The sequence below is a fragment of the Lissotriton helveticus genome, chromosome 8, assembly GCF_964261635.1.
Source record: "Lissotriton helveticus chromosome 8, aLisHel1.1, whole genome shotgun sequence".
NCBI lineage: Eukaryota > Metazoa > Chordata > Amphibia > Caudata > Salamandridae > Lissotriton > Lissotriton helveticus.
Window position 1 is genome coordinate 102948640 of NC_136069.1, and position 20067 is coordinate 102968706.

The following is a 20067-nucleotide window of genomic DNA, read 5'->3' on the forward strand; positions in this document are numbered from 1 at the left end:
TATCTATCTATCTATCTATCTATCTATCTATCTATCTATCTATCTATCTATCTATCTATCTATATATCTATCTATATATCTATATATCTATCGCCCTCAGTCTATCTATCTATCTATCGCCCTCACTCTATCTATCTATCGCCCTCACTCTATCTATCTATCGCCCTCACTCTGTCTATCTATCTATCGCTCTCACTCTATCTATCTATCTATCGCCCTCCCTCTATCTATCTATCGCCCTCCCTCTATCTATCTATCGCCCTCCCTCTATCTATCTATCGCACTCACTCTATCTATCTATCGCCCTCCCTCTATCTATCTATCGCATCACCACAGCATCACTCAGCACCACCACTGCATCACTCAGGGGCACCACAACATCACTATGTGCTACCACAGCATCACTGAACGCCACAGCATCACTCGTCTCCACCACAACATCACTCAGCGCCACCACAGCATCAATCTGTGCAACCATTCAACAACAACTGGTTCAAATATGTTCTCTCAATGTTTCAAGCTTTATTACAAATGTCACAAAAAGATGTTAATATTTCACTTCTGTTCTTGGATTTTCGTCACAATAAATTACACTGAACATAATCTTCACAAAAGTCATTTACAAAAGTTTAAGCTATTGCCATTATAAATTACAATAACTTTTATTTAAGTATTAATTATTTTTAAAAAATTAAAAGCCTTTGTTATTTGTAATATCAATACATCTAAGTCACGTAAATACAAAACATGTTGCAGTACAAATGCTATAGGTGTCACATTTGCAAAAGTTAAAACTATTGGCATTGTAAATGACAAAGCTATTAATTTCGCTATTTTCAAAACCAACACATAAATAAAAAATGTGTCATTTACAATACCAATAGCTCAAACTTTCCTAATGCGAGACCTACTGCATTGCAAATGCTTGTTTATATATTTTTATTTTATTTGTGAATGCAACCCCATTTGTTATTTATTTTTTTGCGTGCGCTCACCCCCCGCCCCCAATAGAAGCCAGACGCCACTGTATGATTTGTGTTAAACTTGATTCTGTTCACTTTTTGCAAAAAAATCTGTTTTTTGGTATGTTGTATTTTGCACCATCGATTCTACTTGTATTCTTCATGATTGTCAACATCCTATCTCTTTCAAATGAAAGAGACATACACCAATCATTTAAGTGGTTTGCGTGATAAATGACGGTGTGCCCGTGTATATTAATTATAAGGAATAAAGTACACCCTACCACACAATATAAGGATATTGCAAATCACACCGGAGTATCCTGACTTTATAAAGGAGTTTGGCCTTCAGGCCTCTTTTCTGTAGGTTACAGACCTCCTCTGTGATTAGCAATAAGCAGCCGGCAGTACCTTCCCCATTAAAAGTACCAGGTTGTGGGAATAAAAACAAAATATGTGTTTAAAATGGAGGGGGGGCGCAGGTGCCCGGGAGCCTGGCTATGGGAGTGATAAGACGTCACCCTGAATGAGCCATCACATTCCTGTGCGGGGACACAAACAGTTACAGCCAATGCCGGCCCGGGCCTAAATTTAGAAAGGAGCCGGTGACGCGTCAGTGCCTGCGAGGGAAGCCACGGGGAGAGCCGGGGGCGTCTTGAGGTCGGAGGCCGCTTACACGGATCCCTTCACCGGCCGTTGTCGAGGAGCACACAGCTCGGAGTCGGGGTACCTTTGGAGGCGCTGGAGGTGAGTGCTGGGTATTTATCATGTATTAATGCCCGGACCGGTTCAATGTCGTGGCCTGCGGCCTGCTATGGGCTGGTGCGATCTGAGCAGGACAGACATCCCGGGGCAGCTGCTGGGGGCAGCTGCGGGCACATTCCTGGCTGTGTTGTCTCCGAGGAGACCCCCCTGAACAGGAGCCCGGTTATGGGGCGCCAGCAAATGAACCTTCATGCCGGTTAATCAGAACTTGTTTACAAGACGTGCTCAAATGTAAAAGAGGATCGCACTCGCACAAAATAAAAAATAGCGTTTAAAAATAGCCGAGAGCTCAGGCCCCTCCATTGGAAGAATGAAGCAGCGGCCCTGGTAACTCTCAGGAGATTCACCTAAAAATGTAGCGCGACGTAGACGACGTGTGGATAGACTCCAGATTTCGGTAAAGTTAAATAATCTTTCTCTAACTTCAAACTTTCTCCCCATCAGTGTAAATTAAATATCCACGAGTTTTCCTTTAATCTCTACCCATATTTTGGCCCCTTTTAGTAATTTTGGACGAAAACGGTGCCTGATTCACAAATAAGTGAATTGGACATGTAAATACTGCGGTGCGTTAAATGTCTGACGCTGAAGCGCATGTGTAATTTACTATTGTTTGAGATACCAGGTCCTTTTGCTTGTGTTTTATGCGTAAAGTATGCATGTCGTGATATACCAGACTTTTGATAGTATATAGCACGAAGTAGACACTGGGCGCGTTAAGGCGCTTTAAAAGTAATTTTACAAACGGACATTCAAATAACGGGTTACAAAAATGTGTGGAAATCGTAAAAACTCGGTGTACAATAGAAGTGAACTATATATACAAAGTGAAACAAAAAATTGAAGTAAATAGAATATGCTTGTAGATCATGATAACGTTGCCGTGTGACAGATTAGCAAAATAAAACAAAGTGCAAAATATAAAAATATCTATTTATATTTCAAGTGCGCTGCCTGGTACATATACGTTGCACCCCGTGATTGGCACAATGGGCTCACATTACATTACATTATAGTCTTTTCCAAGTATTCTGTGCCTAGAACCTTGTCTTGGAGTCGCCATTAGGCTTTCATAAGCCGTTAAATATGAATGAGGCCGAAGGCACCTCGGTGGGTTCATGCGCCTGCTGCAGAAGTCTGTCTGCAATCTGCAGGATCGAATTTCATGCGACCTGATTCATGGGTGCGGGGGATAAAAGGAGTGCCACCGAGTTGGGTAATAGTGACACATGTTATTTCTCAAGACTGCGGTTGGGCTCAGCAGAGTTTTGGCAACATTTGGAAAATCCGAGAGGGACATTTCGAAACAGGAGGAAAAATACTACTAGCCACTGAGTTCCACTGAAACATTTCCAGAGGCAGGTGCAACAAAAAGATGTAGACATTTTAAGAATAAAGGCAGCCCTGTCCTTGGCAAAGCAGGAGAGTCGGTGGCCAGAGATGGGCCAGTCCTTCCTTCCTGTTGTTGTAGTTGTGTCCATCCAACACGAGGCAAGAGGAGCCCCCTACTCGGGCAACAATAGTGGGGCATATTAGCAAGAACCTCGTTAAAATTATCGCCGTTTTAGCGGCAGTAAACTGCTGCTACAACGGCGATAATGTTCTTGCTAATATACGTTATAGAATTCCAATAGAAGCCTAGGTTAGATGTGCAGGACATCTAACCTGGGCTTCTATTGGAATTCTAAAACGCATATTAGCAAGACCAGTATCGCCTTTTTAGCGGCAGTTTACTGCCGCTAAAACGGCGATAATTTTAACGAGGTTCTTGCTAATATGCCCCAGTGTTTATTAAATACTTACACAGTCTTGGCAGGTATGGTCCTATCCCACCGCATTGGTCTAAATGACTCCAGAGTGTCAGTATGTGGTACTTCACCCTCGAGGTTCCACTGCCAAGTAACCCTTTTATTTGCGCTAAAATGCACAAAATATATAACATAAGGGGGAGTGCTCTAAGAGCTGTAACTTCAAACCCAGATTCACCTGCCCATTGAGTCTGAAAAACCTTCACAGTCTTCATCCATCGATCCAAATGAATCAAATAACAATTCCTGTTCCATAATTATTGTATTTTAGTCTGTAATTTTCTTGTTTTCTTTATAAGATCTTGATCAGCCCAATAAACGCATTTCGTCCTTGGACTTCGTCAGGGCCGTAAAATACATAAAACGTAACATTTACAATTAAAAAATCTAAACCCAAATATACAGACTCAAATGTATCAATTAACCCATGAAAGTGTGCATCACAGAATTCCATAATATAAAGAAAACATTATCTTTCCTATTTCTAAACTTCATACATATCACACCTTTGTAGTGCACAGATATAGTCTCCACTGGACCATAAATAGTCCTTTTGAGTAATACGTGATCTAACGGAGGACCATATAATTTTTATCTTGATATATCAAACCGTACCCAATCTGCTAAAAACCTGGATACACAACAAGTCATTAGTGCTTAAACCCCATAAGTATGGATTATAAACATCGCAACATATTTACAAAGTGACTTACACAAAACTCCAGAAGAATATCCTTAACACATCTCCAGAGTATGTGAAGTGTGTGACCTGGTGCATGTGTCCCAATCTTGTCATTCGAGCTTGTATTTGCGCGTAGGCATGAACTGATGCAGAAACGTGTCGAACAGAGAGCTGCGCCTGCCGCTATATACAATATTTGTGTCACAACCAGGCAATGACAGATCTAGTTGGGATCAGCCTGGTCTTTGCACCTTTCTCGAATTCTAGGTGGTTATGGAGGGTCCTTGCCGAGTGAGTTCCAGATCTCAACCATCAGTACAGAGAGAAATGTATCACCAATGCAAGCTTTCCTGATGAAGGGATAGTCTGGAGTGAGACCAGCCTGGACCAGTCAGTCCTTTTTGGTGGTAGGTGCACATTTTGAGTTGAATGAAGATCGCCCTCAGCCAAGGCGTGTGTGACGTGTGATGCGGAGAGCCTTGAATGAGATCCTTCTTGTCGCTGTCAGCCAATGAAGGGCTTGCAAGGCTTGAAGGGGTATATGTGGTCTTGCAAAGTGTAGAAGTTGTTTGATGATGATACTCTGGAGTGGCTGGCGCCAGTAGGGTACACACTATTGGGCTAATCTATGGACAAGACGACAAAGGCGACATTGCTTTTCACTCTGTGCGTGTGAACCCCAGATGTGGAAAGAATTAAGAGTTTACATATTGTGGAGGGAGGTGAATGATGGTAGTCCATGTTCCAGATGTGAGTATCTCAGTTTTTGATGCGTTAGGCTTGAGGTGGTTGCATATTATCGGACCATTAACTGCTTAGAGGCATTGACTCCTGGCACAAGAGTCCACATCAAAAGGTGTTCTAGCTTTAGGATCACATGTTTGCTCTCAGTTGAGCTGTAGTAGTGAGGTTGAAGGATCTTATAATGTTCACTATAGAACTGTGGGATGTGGTGAGGGGGAGAGGCACAATGGTGTAACCTTGTGGCCAGCCTTGCTCCAGCTGAAGCGGTCGCTCCCCCCTTGGCTCCTGGTATCGTACTCCCCACTGCTGCTAATACTGTGTGCTTTGCTTTGTACCTGTTTCATTCTACTAGCGCCTTGATCCGTTTTTGTAGCGCTTCGTTGTGCATTTGCTTTGTGCTACATTTAACTAGCGCTTGGTCCGATTTTGTAGCGCTCCGTTGTGACGTGTGCCTGCTCACCTCACCTCTTTGCCTCTGCTCGCATCGCTCTGCATTCTATCTGCGCCTGTGCCCCCTGGTATTATTATTGTGCCTTGATTGTGCCCATAGCATTTTTTACTTCGTGCCCCCAATCTCGTAGCGTTGTTTTGATTGCTGCCATTTTGTGTTGCCTCCAGCACGTCCCTCCCCCCCGCTACCGCTTCCCAGCTGCCCCTCCCTCGCCCCTCCCCCTCCACCATCCATATATGACAGATGCTCCCGCGCGCAGCGTTCACGCGCAGCGGTCGCGCCCCATGCGTGCCGAAGGTGCGCCAAAGGTAAGCCCGTCTACGCCCGTCCGCGCCTGGACCACGCCCAGCGCCAGACCCCCTGGTCCTCGCAAATCCCACTCCTCCCGCATAACGCTTGACGCCGCCACCCTTCGAGCCCTTAACCCCGGACGCACACCGCAATGCTACGAAGCTGTCCCGGGACGTACCCACGGTCCCTTCACCTGCCACTACTGCAAATTTACCAGCATCAAGACCCATGACACATCCACTAACCCCAAAATCAGCTCCGACTCTAACCACCTGAAGTGCATCCTACTTAACACCCGTTCGGTCCACAGACACGCCTCTGAACTCTGGGATCTACTGGACACTACTTCACCGGACGTCGCCTTCCTTACTGAAACATGGATGAACGCATCATCAACACCCGACATCGCCATAGCCATCCCGGACGGCTACAAGATCATCCGGAAAGACCGCACCGTCCAAACAGGAGGAGGCATCGCCATCGTCCATAAGAACACCATCAAAATCACGACCAGCTCCGACGATATCCTTACAACCGCCGAACACCTCCACTTCCAAATCCACACCGACCCTAGGAACACACTCAGAGGCACCCTCATCTACAGGCCTCCAGGAACCCGCAAACAATTCAGCGAAGACATCACTGACTTCATCAATCCACATGCCCTCGCCTCCGAGAACTACATTCTACTAGGAGACATCAACTTCCACCTAGAAAAGAAGAATGACAGCAACACCACCACCCTTCTTGACAACCTGGCCAATCTCGGCCTCAAACAACTTGTTGACACCCCCACCCATTTAGCCGGACATACGCTCGACCCAATCTTCACCTCCAGCAAACACATCTCCTTTGATCACACCACTGCTCTCGATTGGATGGACCACAGTTGTATTCACTTCAGCTACAAAACCACCTCAACCCACAACCCCCCACAACCTATTCCCCGAAGAAAATGGAACAAAATCACCACCGACCAACTCCTCACATCGCTCAACCTAAACCCACCCGCCCTCTCTTCGGACCCAAACCAAGCGGCCATCAAATTCAAACAATGGATCACTCACAGCGCTGACGAATTAGCACCCTTGAAAAACCATCACACCAAACAAAACAACAAAAAGGCCCCCTGGTTCAACGATGACCTTAAAAAATCCAAGAAGCTATGCCGTACTCTCGAGAAAACATGGAGAAAAAACCCAACCACCGACAACATGACCACCCTCAAGGCAGCCACCCGCAAACACCACCAGCTGATTCGATCCACCAAGAAATCAGCATTCAAGAATCGACTCGACAACAACGCCCATAACAGCAAAGAACTATTCAACATCGTCAAAGAATTCACCAACCCCACCGCAGCCTCAAACGACATCACTCCCTCCCAAGACCTCTGCGACTCGCTATCCTCCTTCTTCTACAACAAAATTGCAGACATACATCCTTGACTCCTCACTCTCGATGACCAAACAAGTCAACGCCGTCTCATCCTCCTGCTTCAACGTACTTTGTATGCTCAAAACAATCTTCCATTGGATCCCCGCCGAAACAAGAAAGACTGTCACCCACGCACTGGTTACGAGTCGACTTGACTACGGAAATACCCTCTACGCCGGAATTACAGCCAAATTACTGAAAAAACTCCAACGCATCCAAAACGCATCAGCGAGACTCATTTTGGACATCCCTCGCCAAGACCACATTACCGGCCACCTGAAAGACCTCCACTGGCTTCCCGTCAACAAGAGAATAACATTCCGTCTCCTCACCCACGCACACAAGGCCCTCTACAAACTAGGGCCCGAATGCCTCAACACTCGACTATCCTTCTACACTCCCACCCGCCAACTAAGATCCTCCAATCAAGGCCTCGCCGCAGTTCCGCGTATCCAAAGATCCACGATGGGAGGTAGATCCTTCTCCTACTTGGCGGCCAAGACCTGGAACTCACTCCCCACTCACCTCCGCCTTACACAGAACCACATCTCCTTCAGAAAAGAACTTAAAACCTGGCTATTCGATAAATAATAATCCCCTCCCCCCAAGCGCCTTGAGACCCTCTGGGTGAGTAGTGCGCTATATAAATTCTTGAACTTGAACTTGAACTTGAACTTGTGGGACGCCGGCGACAAAAGAGGAAGGTGCTGCGGAGAAAGAAGAAAAGCCGTTTGATTCAATGTTGGTTTCAGGAGAGGAATCGAGTGGAAACTTTTCTTAACCCGTTGGCTGCTGCCGTCGGCCAACGTTCGTCGCGAGCACTACATCGGTAGTGCTGCGCATGTCCGTTGGCCGGCGCGGCCCCACCCGTTCTTCGAACGTTCAGCACTGGCACAGAACGTTCAAAGCAGCCAACGGGTTAAAGGGAGTCGGAGGTCTGGACAAGGCTGATGTTCAGTGAATTTGCCCATGAAAAGTTCACTAGATGAGGATCTAAAGCTGGAAGGGTCAGGATTGTGGAGGTCTTGATTCTGTAGGACAACTGTGATGTGGGAGGTTTCGAGGTCCCTAGGAAACATTTAGAGAGTTCTTGGAAATAGTTTTTAACAGAATGACATCTAAGATAGAGAGACCGTGTGCAGAGGCATGGACCTACAGATACTGTATGTTCTGGTTCCCCTAATCTGACACCTTTCATAGTGCTCTGGTTGAAGGAGCGCAGTTTGGAGTGCAGAGTTTTGAGTGTTGGGGGCTGAAGTGGAAGGATGCTGTGAGATTTCATCAGGAGGTAGTTTTGTAGTTTTGATAGTTATGTGTGGCAGCAACCCTTGCAGACCCACTTACTTTTTTATGGCCTGGCTTGACAGCGCAGCTTTTGCCAGACAATTTTGTGAGAATCACCATGAGAGTGGCTTTGGCCCCTCCTACATTTTGGGAGCCAGGAGTACATGTTTTGATTAGGCAGAAGTTGTGTGCTTCTACAAAATAGTGTTTGCCTTCCACACTGCTGTGATAATTTTGTTTATTTATTTAGCTACCTGAGCTTGAACTTTCAAGGGCATACACATGACACTGCAATGCTATTAAAGTGTTTTAGATAACTAGATCATTTACTGGGTTTTCCTTTTTTTGGCAGCAGCACATGAGGGAGGATGGCAGTCATGAGGAATGTATTGCAGTCCCATCATTGACTTTAGATTTCAGAGTAGATTTGTGTTTCAGAGCAGCATGCATTGCCCAGAGATACACTAATCTACATGGATTTTTAGATCTGTCTTGACAGTGCAAAGTTTGCCTAAATATATGTGATTAACAAAAAACAACTTTCACAGTCCTACTCAGGGAAGGGCTTAGGCTCCATCCACATATTGGTTCCCCCGAGAACAGGACTTGATTGTGCTGAATTTAAGTGATTTTACTAAAAAGACTGCTTGTATTGCAAGCTTTGGCTTGTGGTAAATTTATACTCGATACACAGTTGAGTTGGCTATGGTGACAAGCAATGATCATGTCCATAGGCTTGATCTGTTTATTATAAAATGCTATGATAAAGGCACCAGGCCCGACCTGTTTATTGTGAAAAGCATATTTTTAGGTCAATAGGCATTTAAGTGTGGATTGATATTACCCCATATTAAAGCGCACCAATAGGAGTTTTGCCACATGTAATCTTACAGATAAGCGAGGTAGGCAGAGGCTTTGGCGTTGGCCTCCAGCTCTCACAAACCCTGAGGGTTTTCACTGTGATGATTAGGCCCTGTTGAGTGGGGTTGCATGTTGCTTTGCAAGCTGTATATGTCTGCATATTTGTAATTGTATAACTGTGTGGATGATGGTTTTTGTTCACGTACATAGGCCAGTGTTTTGTAAGGTGTAAAGTCAATGGTAAAGGGTACATTTTTCAACGGTTCACTGGGAAAAGTCATCCCACATTTTAGAGGGTTGATCTGGTTATTATGAAATGTTTTTTTTAAATAATTATTTTTATTTACATGAAACCAAAAAGAAAACAGGTGACATTTGGTACAAGCGTTATGGTTAAAAAGGTAGATTGGCACGTAGCAGTAAGTTTCCAAGTAACTTCCCATGTTTCCCCATAACCCGCACCCATCCCCAGCAACTCTTTAAACAGCCAAAACATCCAGTCTTTCCGAGTCCCACACATTTCGAGAAGCGCTTACAACAGGAGTGCACAGGTTCCCCCGATTGGCATTCCAGTTCCCCCATTTCTTGATCCATTTGTTTGTACACCTCTACTTTCAAAGATTGCCTTTTCCGCTTGCATTCACCTGCCATGTCCCTCTTCCAGTCACTTAGCTGAGGTACAGGGTCAGCTCCCCAAATCCTGGCCATGTTGCATTTGGCCACCATCAGCCCCAGCATAGCCCAAAGGCAGTCCATGTGGGTGAGATCTGTTTTACCCCAAATGTTCAAGATACACCATTTCACTGGAGGCTCCCACTCACCTCCACATACACTCTTAAGGCAGTCAACCACTGCCACCCAATACCCCTGGGGCACTGGCCAGCTCCATATCATATGATAAAAGGGTGTTCTTGTCCACATTTCTTGGGGCAGAGTGCTGCATCGAGTTTACCCATTTTCACTATTGTTGTGGCTACATAGTAACACCTATGAAGGATATTAAGATGTATGAGATGAAAGCACAAGCGTATGGCCTCCTCACATGAGGAAGCCTAGACCTCGGGCCACATTTCCTCCTTCAAACCACCCAGGTCCATCCCAGGCCTCTCTCAGTCGAGTCAGAGTATCAGGGGAGTTATTTGACACTTTCTGGCATGTAAGTGAGATTGTTTTTTAGATGAAGTAGTCATCCAGTAGTCTGTCTTCGAGAGGGGTTTATTATGATATGTTGTACCTAAGCCAAGAAGCTTGACCCACTTATTGTGAAAAGTATGAGTTAAAGAGAGCAGGATTTTAAGGATGGATCGTTATTACACTGTGCTAAAGCCAGTAGGCATGTATTTTTGTTACATGGAATTTCACAGATTACCATCGTAGGCAAGGGGTTTGCTGTTGGTGATTCACACAAACAAACCACAATGATAGACGATTTTGTGCTACATTAATCTTTATACGGCTCTCTTTGGAGAGATAGTACTTTGCTTTGCCACTGTAACTTTGAATACATGTGTACTTTTATGACTGTGTGCTCTCAGTGGCTTAACAAAACTTGAGGGGGCCCGCTGCAAAGTACTTGTTGGGGCCCCTGCCAAGCGCCAGACCCACCAAGTAGCTCTCAGGCAGGGCCCCGCCACACATGCACAGTGTTGAAGAGGGACCACCCTGCATCGTGGGGGCTGTCGGGGCTAATGCTATGCCACTGTATGCTGGTTTGGTGCTTTGTAGAAAGTTTACGCTCAGTACAGCAGACTTGAATTGGTGTTGGTGGAGTTGGTTTTAGTGACAAGCCAATGATAACGGCTCTATGCCTGATTGATGTGCCGGGCGACATTATGACCAATGCCATCAGTCTGGGCTGTTTATTATGAAAAGTTTTTGCAAAGGTAGTAGGCCTGGCTGATTTATTGTGGGAAGCATATGGTACACCCAAAAGGCCTCTAAAAGTGAATTGCTGTCACATTATGTTACAGGCCGTAGAAAACAATTGGTTACTCGTGATCTCTGATATTATCATATCAGGTGAGGGTTCCGGTCTTGGTCACCCACTCTGTCAAACCCCAAGAGCAGAATTTGTCTGTGGTGCTTGTTGTTAATTGAGAGGGATATGCATTGTTTTCCAACTGTAATTTTGTACATATTTGTAATATTCTAAACGTATGCCTAATGGTTGCCAGCTTCTGTGTATTTCCATAGGCTTGGGATGTATATCGTTTCAGGCCATTGGTAAAGGGTATCAGTTCACTGGGAAATGTTATATCAGATTCCTTAGGGTTGATCTGTTTATGAGGAAAAGGTGTGACAAACCAAGTAGGCCCCACTTACGTAGCGTGAAAAGCATGTGTAAAAGGCAATAGGCTTTTATGGGTGAATTGCAATTATTTTGTGCAAGAGGCTGTAGGAGAGAACTTTATTACATGGAATTTTGCAGATTGCCTCAGTAGGCGTTAGATGTAGGTGACCCACCCGAACATACCATAGGATAGATGGTTTGTACTATGGTAATCCTTGGTATACTGTATTAGTAGGGATTTTATATTAGTTTGACCACTGCATTGTGCAAATATTGTAATATTATTATAGCATACCTGATGGTTGCTTTGTGGCTTATAACCAACATAGTGAGTTTGAGTTGGTTATGGTGAGAAGCCAATGATAACAGCTACAGGCATGATTGGTTCACTAGAAACATTTATTTCTGCTCTCATAGGTCTGATCAGTTTTTTATGCAAAGTTATGATTGATGAAGTGGGCCTGACATATTGATTGTCATAACCAAATGTTAAATTCAATAGGCATTTATGGGTGGATTGGTATTTCTCTGTATTAAAGCCTACAGATAGGTAGTTTGTTAAATGAAATGTCACAGATTACATTTGTATGGAAGGATTTTGGTGGTTTATCACCACCTGCAAACCCTAGGGGGTGTACATTTGCAATATAATAATTCTTGCTAGAATCTCTTCTTAGCTGCCCACTAGGATCTTGAAACAGAGAAAGTCGTTAAATAATACTTATATCCATAGAAATACCTATATATCCACATAGAAGGCATTTGGGTCAGCCCTGTTTTGCCATTGGTCTGTCCGAGTGTCAATTACACTCTGCTTCCAACCAGCACAGCATACTGCATGGGGTAATGGTTCAGTCCACATCAGTCATTGACTCTCTTGCCCTGTGAATGACAGCATTTTCTGATTGCGTGTTTATAGACGCCTGAAAATGAGTATGCTTCAGTGTCAGGGCTGATTTGCTAGTCTTTTAAGTTGAAATTTTCTCCTTTTATAGTCCTTTAATTTCTTTGTTTCTCATCTTTTTATTTTAACATTTCTTAAGACGATAATGTAAACCACCAGGCAGTGCTCACGGGGTCACTTGTTTGCCGCTCATTTCATCTGCAGTGCTCTGAATCCCACGTGACCACTTCCTCTACATCAGGAAAACATTATAAAATGTTGTCAATAGTGTATCATTGATCTACCATTCCAAGATGGCCAACATCTTATTTCTAAATGTGGCGACCATGCTGGAACCACAATAGACTACTTACAATACCTCCAAGACTGACATCCGCTACAATGTTTAGTTTTGTTATTGCAAGCATATGCCCTCTGTGTTTACACAGCTGCATGTTTTCTTGGGTTGCAAACAAAAATGCTACAGTACTGTTAATGAAGGGCCCTGGTCTCGACCCTGGAAAGAGATCTTGGCATGTCAGGGGCTAGTTTGTGTGCCATGGTGTACACACAGGACAGGTCTGCTGCAGTGTTAACAATTATTTCACTGACATTGGCCGGTTGAAGGTGGTGTGTGAAATTTAGGCTCTACCAGCTCCCATTGTCATCAGTGGTAGGATGTTGCTCAGAAACTAATGCCCCTGTACTGTACATGTCTATATGGCACTGTGGCTCTAGGATCCCTTATAGTATACCTTATTTCCTTTTTGCCTTCTGTACAGCGAGTTGAAGTGCTTGCCAAGGCCTTTCATTAATGGTAGCTGAATCAGGTTGAATCAGGTTGGTGGTGGAGGATATGAGGTTGATGGTGGCAGCAGTAATCTGGCTACTGCTGAGACATCAAATACAAAAATAACAAGGTGATGGATGGAATGTTTGAATTAATCTCAGCCACTGGCAACCGCTCGGGCCACTTCCCAATCCATCGTTTTTTGCCCACCATGCCACCTCAGTTTGGACCCAGCCATTTTCAAATCAGTCTTGACTCTGCTCCTGGTGGGAACAGTCCATCCCAAGCTGCCAGGCCAGGTCCTCCCTGAACACAAACACAAGCAACCTAGGAACACGAGCCGCAGCCCCATGTATGAGTAGATCACGGCAGCGAAGAAGGCAGGTGCTGCAGCGACTCGCCAGCTGAAGGAGAAGGTGCTACCACCTCACATGGACCCTAGGATCAGGAATACACCTGGGAGTTTTGATGGCGAATATAGTGGGTAGCCGTCACACTAGGAAGAGCACAGGGGCTAAGTCCTTACTTTTAGGACAGTGTCTGGGATATATTTTTAAACTGTTCAATTTTATTAGTACCACTAAGTATGTATTTTTAGTTTTGTACTCTGTTGTATTGGTATATTTGGCTGGTTCTTTATTCCCCTGATGTGGCCATGAAGAGTTCTGTTTTGTATCAGTTCCTGGGCATCTCTGCAGAGTTTATGGTGGAAAGGATGTTGGATGTGGTCTGTCCTACTTGGATGGCGTTGGTAGCGCTTTGTGAGGTTGAAAGTCATGCTGTAGACATGGTGCGGCACACATTGTTGCACAGCACGAGGTGTTGCGACACCATAGAAGATATGCAGGAGTGCACACCCACTTCCTAACTTTTTTGGCTGATCATCTGCAATTTTATGATTATGTGGATGGGAAGAGCTAGGGTTTTTGAGCTCTACAGAATTAAAAATGGTTGTCGATTCTTCTTACTTGTGCAGCAATCAAGTTGCAGGTCTTGTCAGTTTGGACTGAGTATTGGCTTCTGCCAGTCCACTCATTTTTGCAGGAAGGGATGTGCAAAAGAAGGACCACTCTGGACTGTGATGGTCTTGTTTAATGATTGGTGCAGAGTATCGGTTAAAGGAAGAACGGTCCAATCCCATTTGTTGAGGCGTGATGTGCATTGCTTTGAAAGTGATGCGTCCAATCACAGACAGCCAGGGAAAGGCTGTGGCCCTGGTGTTAGATAACTCCAGATTGGTGGGTTCCGAAGCTCTCTGCACCCTGCATGCTGTATTGTATGTCACTATTAACAAAGATGCTGAAAGGGGTAGTGTGTAGAGACTGTCAAGACGGGTAAATTACTAAAGTGATGGTATCTCAAACTTTCTGAGGGAAATCAAGGTATAGGAAGGTTCACTAAAGACATCTCATCATGTGAAAGCTGTGGATAATTGATTTACTTGAGGTTTAAGAGAGATATTGGAGCCATAATCACCACAGCATTCCCCACTTTGGCTGACTGAGACGGCGGTGGCTCTAATCCTTGTTCCCAGATGGTCGAAGAGTGAATGTTGGTCGATTTTCCGCTTGCGGGAATCTCAGTTTTACAGCTGTATTGTAGAAGATTTGTGGGATCCAAATCCCTGACAAAGAGCGTTATTGCTAAAATAATTGTACCCCTGAACAATACCTTGCACTCCTTCCAGACACTCATATGCGATGACTCCGCATAAGTAATTTATCTTAGAGTAGTACCATGTGTGGTCCAAACTTTATATGTACTTGGTAAAAGGTGCAACTTTCCCTTCGGGGGCAGGGAGGAGAGGTTAACTGATCCTCAACTAACTGCTACCAGCAGCTCACGAAAGCCCTTTTACCAAAATCTCAACTCATCCTCATCTCCTACTTTCTCCTGATCTGTTTGATGTTGGGTCAGGTGCTAAACGAGTGTGTGAACTTATAATTTGGGGGCATTTTAGCAAGGTGGGTGATATGAAATTATCGCCGCTTTTGCGGCCGTTTTCGCCCGTAAAGCGGCGATAATTTCATCGCCCTATTAGCAAGCTGTCGCTAACATCAGTTAGCGACAGCTGGTAGGCGATAGCGACCGGTTTGGGGCCCACTTTGCATGTCGGCGTTATTTATCGCTAATGACATGCAAAGTGGGCGTACCCAACCTGTTAGCAACTGAAAGCAGTCGTTAACATCGCTTTCGCTTATTATCAACGCAGGCATAGCGATGAAAAAATTTGTGCTAAGCGCGAATATGACTGAAAACTAACGCCTGCTGAGACCACTTCTTAACCTGTATATCCAATGGGAGTTGGATATTCAGGTTAAGACCCTATTGACGTTAATGCCTGAATATCGCTGGATTTCCAGCGATATTCACGCTTTAAGCTGCTATCGCCGGATATTTAACGCATTTGAGATAAACGTTGCTAATAGCACGTTATCTCTGCGATAAAATCCGGCGATGCACGGCGATAGAAAAATTGTTGCTAAGGTTATTTAGCGATGAATATCGCTAGTTGTTGATAATATGCCCCTTGGTTTTCTTTATGGATACTGGTAAGTAAATGATGACTCTTCCTGATTTTTGTTCATGGCATACAGAAAGGGATCTTTGATTTGGGGCACCTTTGAAACTCCTCCATATGTTTCTCTCATCAGCGCATTCTGTAAAAAAGTGCACTGAGTAGCTTAAATAGCTGCCCATGCTTTGTTGGAAGAAAATATTTCACTGTTAGATATACATCTATTCTCAGATTTAACCCCTGTGTGAGTATCTTTTGTGCACTTTTTAACAGATTTGTTATAACTGCCTGTTTACTGGAGAACTCAATTTACAAAAATGTACAGTCTCATAAGCCATAATTGTGTCCTCAATTCATAATCTATTAAGTGGTCTAGTTCCTATTTTCATCTCAAATGTATTCGTTTGATGCCCTTTTCCCTTTAATTCAACCCCTTTTATCCCTATTATCTGACACCAGGGAATTTTGTAAAAAAATTGTCTACAGCTCAGACCTACTTTATCCCTGGTTATGTTAGGGGTGTTGTTTATTTAAATGAGACATTATGTATTCCTGTTAATGGTGTTACCTAACAACTTCACTGTCCACACTAACACCCTGAACACCTTTCACGAAATAAATATTAAAAGTGTTACCTATTGTCCAATTAATCATACTTTCTTAACTACAAATTGTGTGTTTGATACCACAAAGAAATACGTTGTAGTTAATTCAATCTTTATGTACATCACACAAGTTCACACAACAAATCAAACGCATTAAACAGACCAAACTCCGACATTGCTTTCGTTGGGTATCTGAGTTCCACGTAGGTGACCAAAAGTCTGAGTCGGGTCTGAAAAAAAGCTGTTTGTGTACACTTTTAATTCGCACCCTATGGCAAAGATTTTTTGACTTGCTTCAAAAAATAGGCTTTGTAAAATCAAAGCAGTGTGTGTTCAATAGCTGATGCTTAGGAGTTCACTAACATGCTGGCGCCACCTTGTGGAGAAGCACTGCCATTTCAGTTCCTTTCCTGTTGTAGCTAGCTGTAGCAATGGGAGAGCTGCTGTAACCACTGGCGTGGCCCCTGTGACCCCTGGAACTGCCTTTGTGACCCCTGCCTAGCCCCAGCAGTGACAAAATCAGTGGTATGAACCGAAGCCGCATCGGTGAGGGCTTCACTCTCCTTGTTTCTGTCAATTATTTTATTATATTAATAGCGAATAATATTATACTATTCACTGTTCGTTTAATAAAAAATGGACTACACATAGCTGGAATATGACGTTCCCTAGCAGATGAGGTAAGTTAAAAAATGCTTTTAAATGTATGTATGTTGCGTGCGTGCTAGCAGTTATGAGTGTGTTTATGCGCGAGAGTGTGCGTGAGTAGGCAGAGTGTGTGTGAATATGTGTGTATGCGTAAGTGTGTGCATGTGTAGCCATGTGTATGTGTGAGTGAGAGTGAAGGTCAACAAAGGGCAGTGAAGTCACTTCCGCTACCCCTGGCATTTTGGTGAACTGCCGTCCATGCACACAAGCGCTGGAGTAGAGAGTAATTTTTATAAAACGTTTTATTGGAGTTTAACAATAAAACACGGATACAGCAGTAAAATCCCCTGGGTAAGGGGTTACAGAAATAGGCAATGATTGTGCAATACTTTAACAAGTAAGGTATCACGGACACGAGGGAAGCCTAATAATACAGTGGAGTATTGCAAACGGAAAATGTGAAGAAATCAACTTATATTGCTGGGATTGGGTCTCAACACAATGGTGAGTCGTTTCTTTTAGACCCTGTCCTTCGCGGAAGCCCTTCATGCTTCATGTCTGGGGAACATCCTTTACCACGCAACTTTTACAACGCAGTACCTTTACCACGCAGGTATTACAACGCAAGTGACTTGCGCTGGGGGGCGCTGTAGGATAGGGAATAGTTTAATTTACTATCCATAACCTTCCCTACTATCCACGGGGACTGGAGTTGGAATAGTAAATTAAACTATTCCACTATCCAGCACCCCCCAACGCAAGTCGTTGTAACGACTTGCGTTGCAAAACCTGCGTGGTAAAGGCATGCGTAGTAAAAGCATGCGTTATAACGACATACATCCTCATGTCTGATGTATGTTCTGGATGAGGGGTGGGCAGGTACATCACTCCGGTTGCAGAGTTGATGAATGCTTGAGTTAGATGGTGAGGGTTCTAGGAGAATGGAGGGCGGCAATGAGGTTATTGCGGACAAACAAGGCAGAGAAGTAGCCAATCTAAGTTTTGGAAGAGTCCATTCTCCGTGGGCAGAGGGGCATCTTCAGGCTGATGGCTTTAGGACAATCGGAAATTCAACATTGTCAGATTGATGAGAATGAGGGAAAGGAAATAAAAATGCACGCGTACAGTTTATACGAGAAACTGTTGGAAGTGTTCTTCTTTTGCATCGTTTTACCCCAGAGTTTTGCGTTCAATTGCTAAACCTGTTTTTGTTGGCCCTATGACTCTGCACACGTTACTTCTGCTACCCAGTGTGAAAGTGCATGTGCTATCCTTTTTAAATGTATTAGATTGGTATACCCTGACTTGCACATTTAATTTACTTACAAGTCCCTAGTATATGGTACTACCTGTACCCAGGGCCTGTAAATTGACTACTACATGTGGGCTGCAGCACTCATTGTGCCACCCACTAATGTGCACTGAAAGAAATGTGTTGAGGCCTACCATTGTAGCCTGTGTGTGAAGTTTTACACTGGTATTTCAACCTGGAATAAAATATATTTTTATCAAGCCTACACCCTCCTTTTTAGGTCAAGCCTAGGCAGCGGACAAGCGCTGCTTAGGAGATGACCTCTTGGAATTTGTCTGTACTTTTTGGAAAACTTGTGCATGTAATGCACTGTTTCCAATGAGTACTCATGCATGTACAGCATCCACCTTGTGGGAGCGAGCAGCTCCGCCATCTGTTTCCAATTATCACACCCGTGCTTGTTTACATTTGCCTGTCTCGCGGAGCGCTAATTGGAAACAGATGGCGGTCACGTTCACTTTTGCAGAAGCTTGTTTCCTGATAATTCTTATACATAGCCCCACCTCTCCTCCCTTTCTTTCGTACAAGCTGGTGTCTTGCACTGTTTTGTGTTCTAGGAGGGGTTTCCCCGAGACCCTCCCTTGGTCTCTGTGCCAGGCATGTTTAAAGATCTCAAACCAGTGTCCAACATTACCGCCGGACGTCATTTTATTTGCTTTCTAAGCCACAAACAAGGTGACCTTTGTGTCTTAATTGGCATTTTTTGCATACGTTTCGCAGATATTCCCACGTCTTTGCTTGGAAAGGAGTTTAGCATTTTTGGGAGAAAATGGAAAGTTGAGGAGGGTATTGACTGAGTCATATTGCAGTTATTAAACAGCACTGAGACAATAATATTGACATGTTTTTTATCCGACAGAGGCATGGTTTGCCCGGGGTGGCACATTGAAGCACCGGGATTATTTTAGATCTGACACAAGCTGGCCGCTTTGAATTAAATTGGTGTGGGGAATGTGCGCTTCCGGTCTTTTGTGATGCTTAGTGGGTTAATGCGCAAGCCTCGGAAGTCCACATGCAAACCAGGGGCTGGTTCTAAACCGTTAACCGTATGAACCTTCTATTATTCTGAAATTATTACAATGAGTTCCATTGAGTTGGGTAAGAACACCTGTTATTTAGAGAGCTGTGAAGTCCCGAGACGAGCTGCATGTGCACGAACAATGCAAATGTGTCTTCCTGTTGCCTTTCCATGTCCGCAGGCTGAAACGCAGCCCTTTGACTTTTAATATTGATCCTTGATTTTTCACAATAGGTTACTTTAGTTTTACCTAAATCTCAAGAGCAAGATAATTACACCAGTAATAAAGCGTAAAATGTGCCTAACATCACACATTGTCTCAGCCGGGAATGCAAGACTTCCAGCTCAACTTCCTAATGATGCCACTTTGCCAGTTTAATTTTTTTCAGTTTGTATTTGTAAAGCGCCAATGCACTGCTTTTCCAGAGTGGATTCAGGAGCAGCTAAAAGGGACTAAAAAGTGTGCCTAAGATCACACATTGTGTCAAGGTGAAAAGCCAGATGTCCATCTCCTCTCCTTAGCAATGACAGTTTACTCATTTTATTTACGTATTTTACAAAGCACCGACATGCCACCTTACCTCCGCTTCAAAGTGCTTAAGTGCCATTTGTACTTCATTGGACCAACCGCCCATGTAGATCTCGTCTTATCTGCCCCTTCAAGATGTGTTGCTGTGAAGTACTATTGCCCCTGAGGTCCGAACCACGGGGCAGATTT

The 20067-nt window shown here is 44.1% G+C and overlaps 1 protein-coding gene across 1 annotated transcript in view; it reads left to right on the forward strand.

The window, feature by feature from the left end:
- Positions 1–1573: 1573 nt before the first annotated feature.
- STYXL2 (serine/threonine/tyrosine interacting like 2) overlaps positions 1574–20067 on the forward strand; it is a 169362-nt gene continuing 150868 nt past the window's right edge. The window contains exon 1 of the mRNA XM_078656691.1: positions 1574–1709. The gene's annotated coding sequence lies outside the window, so the exon portion shown is untranslated. The remainder of the gene's footprint in view (positions 1710–20067) is intronic.